The 2906-nt window shown below is 49.2% G+C and overlaps 1 protein-coding gene across 1 annotated transcript in view; it reads right to left on the bottom strand.

Annotated features, from left to right (window-relative positions):
• The window catches only part of Ddx60 (DExD/H-box helicase 60), a 134808-nt gene extending 133365 nt beyond the window's left edge, over window positions 1-1443 (bottom strand). The window contains exon 1 of the mRNA XM_012516703.2: window positions 1314-1443. The gene's annotated coding sequence lies outside the window, so the exon portion shown is untranslated. The remainder of the gene's footprint in view (window positions 1-1313) is intronic.
• Between the last annotated feature and the right edge of the window lie 1463 nt (window positions 1444-2906).

The following is a 2906-nucleotide window of genomic DNA, read 5'->3' as shown; positions in this document are numbered from 1 at the left end:
GATTTACTACATTTGATGCAACATAGAAACAAAATAATTTAAAGAATGCTGCAAAACATGATGAATCCCCATAATATAAAATAATAACCAAACTGAGAAACTCAGAAAAGAAGTTGTATCAAGAAACAGAAGAATTACGCTACGTTGCTGAACTTTCCAAGCAAAAAGTTCCGAGTACACAATCTACAGATAATGTCAAAAAATAATATCTAGAATCAGAATTTATCCTGCCTTTCTAGTACTTATTGAAGCACTGTGTTGCCGAAAGGCTCTACATGGGTCAGTTTCAGGAACTACACAACTACTAAGCAGAGACAGAAGATCACAGCCGTTTTATAATGCCTGATGCTTTCGCAGGTATTGTTCTTTTCAGGTGACAGAACCACAAATGCTAGAGCAAGTATGATGCAAAAATATAGAGGCAAGCGGATTGCCAGCGCTGTACTGCAGCCTACCCATCAAAAGAAATTAAAACTGAATTTGATGAAAACTACGCCAGTCTTCACTAATTTACAAGGCCTTATAGAGATCAGAGAAACGTCAAGTAACACCTCAACCTCAAGAGCAGAGCAAATCTCGACAAGACACACAAACTCATTTAAAGTAAGTTTTTTAAAAACGTGCAAGACTATCGTCTAATCGCGGTTTTGTTAAAACTGCATTTGGAATCTGATTCGAGCAATCTTTTAAAACTAAAAGAAGAAGGAAGGAGAGGCAAGAAGGAGGACGGGACAAGAAGAGAGGTCATGGAAGAGAACCGGCGTTGCTCCGTGCAAGAAATCCTTCGCGCTGTGGGAAGACCTGGCACTGGGCAGCGAGCGGACCTGCAGGATGCGCTCAGCACTCCCACACCTCGGTGGAGGGCCTCTTCCGCGGGGCTGAGGATCTGCTGGGACCGCGTCTCCCAGGTGAGGTCACAGCCTGAAAGATGCGTCGTGGAGGACGGGATCTTGGCGGGTGGAAGCCAGGAGGTAGACAGCCAGAGGGCAGGGAGAGGTCCCCGAGGGGGCCTGAGCGCAAGTCTGTTCCTAAACCCCAGCGCTCACCAGGACTGCGCTTCCCCGTCGCTGCCCTCGCACACCCACCTGCCCTGGCCTCCCGGGGCGCCGGTCCTGGCTCAGCTGCCTCCTCGGGGCTCCCCGGGCCCAGGTCCTCGCGCCCCGACGCCCGGGCCACCTCCGGAACCTCTCCCCTCAGGTGCACAGGTAACCTCCAACCGCTTGGGGAAAGCGGTCTCCGGCCCCGCCCTCGCCGGAGGCTCCCACATCCCTGAAGCGCACCCTCAGCCCAGACCTGATGTCAACTATACTGACCTGATGCGTCTAAAGGGCCGCTGAGCGCGCGCCCCAGCCTGGGAAAGCGGGGAGCCAGGACCCAGCGCACGCTCCAGGCGCAGCCCCGAGTCCCTTGGGGCCCAGAACAGTGTGCACTGGACGCGCCTAGCCACCCCACCCGGTTTTTATGGCGAGGGCTCGGTTTCGTTTTCCTTTCTGCTCTAGCCTTTAGTTTCAGTTTCCTTTGTTGTTGTTGTTGTTGTCACCCCACCCGGTTTTTATGGCGAGGGCTCGGTTTCGTTTTCCTTTCTGCTCTAGCCTTTAGTTTCAGTTTCCTTTGTTGTTGTTGTTGTTGTTGTTGTTTTGTTTTGGCAGAACCGGGGATTGAATTTAGGTTCTTGCGCTTGCCAGGGAAGCCTTTATTCCACTGAGCCATTTTCCTGGCCCAAAATGGAATTAGGATTTTTTTGTTTTTCTCCTAATGCCTTCAGGGCAGGTTTGGCTGGCTTGAACCACAGCAACCTGAGCCTGACTGCTTTGTTGAAGTAACCTCTTAAAGAACTGAGCTAAGAGGCAGGGCCCCTAGTTTTGGTTTCCTTTCTTCCTATCTTCTTCAGGAACTGGATAAGAGGGATGGGGTGCAGGAGCGCGAAGTGGCTTTGGGAATCTTACTCTTCAGTTGAGAATTTTAAGATAGAAAGCATAGAGGCAATAGTTACTGCAGTACTTACAAATTAATCCAGAGAGAGTGAGGCAGAGAAGTCTGGGGGCACCTGTGAAGGTGTCTGACCACTCCCATCCTGATCAGAGAAGCTTCTAAACACTCCCCCTCCCCCCTTCCCTCTCCCCCCTCCCCCAGCCACATTTGGGCTCCCAAACTATCAGCTGTGCTGTGCTCTTGGTAGTGGCCTTTCCCTCCACTTCCGCAGGCCCGGTCCTTGGACAATGGTCACCGCTTGTGTTCCCTCAAGGTTTGTCCTTGGCAGGGAGACATTACGCCTCTCACTTAATCTCCCCTCCCAGTGATTGAGACCGGGCATGGTGCCCCCCACAATCCCAGCACTTGAGTAGCTGAAAACAAGAGATTAACTGTTAGTTACAAAGTGAGACCCTGTAGACCCTGTACTAAATACATTTTAAAAAGAGAAACAGAGAGAGCTGCTGGCCTAGTCTCCCGTTCCAGACAGGTTCCTCTCAGCATTTTTTCTGAAATAAACCTGTCTTCTATATCTGCGCGCGTGTGTGTATGTGTGTGCATGTACATCTGTTGTATTTTATCAGTATTTTAGATATACATACTAATAGCATTCATCGTGGGGAATTTCCTTCTGGAATAACATTTCCTTCTGGAATGAAATGGAATCTCAGTGTTGTTCCTGTTATTGTTGTTTTAAATTTTATTATTTATTTATTTGTGTGTGTGTGTGTGCCAGCTCAGCCCACCAGGGGGGCGGGGCTGGCTGGCATGTGGTGCTGGGGGATTGAACCATGGTCCCTGTGCTTTGCTAAACTTGTTCTAAGTAGGTGCTTTAGACCACTGAGCCATCTCACCAGCCCTCAGGGTTGTTTTAATTAGTATCTCTTGGATGACCACTGAGGTTGAACATTTTTTTCATTCTTTTTTTTTCATAA

Source organism: Octodon degus, unplaced genomic scaffold, assembly GCF_000260255.1.
Source record: "Octodon degus isolate 3935 unplaced genomic scaffold, OctDeg1.0 scaffold00121, whole genome shotgun sequence".
In the NCBI taxonomy this organism is placed as follows: Eukaryota; Metazoa; Chordata; class Mammalia; order Rodentia; family Octodontidae; genus Octodon; species Octodon degus.
The sequence above is the reverse complement of the archived record's forward strand: the minus strand, read 5'-3'. Positions and strand labels throughout refer to the sequence as shown.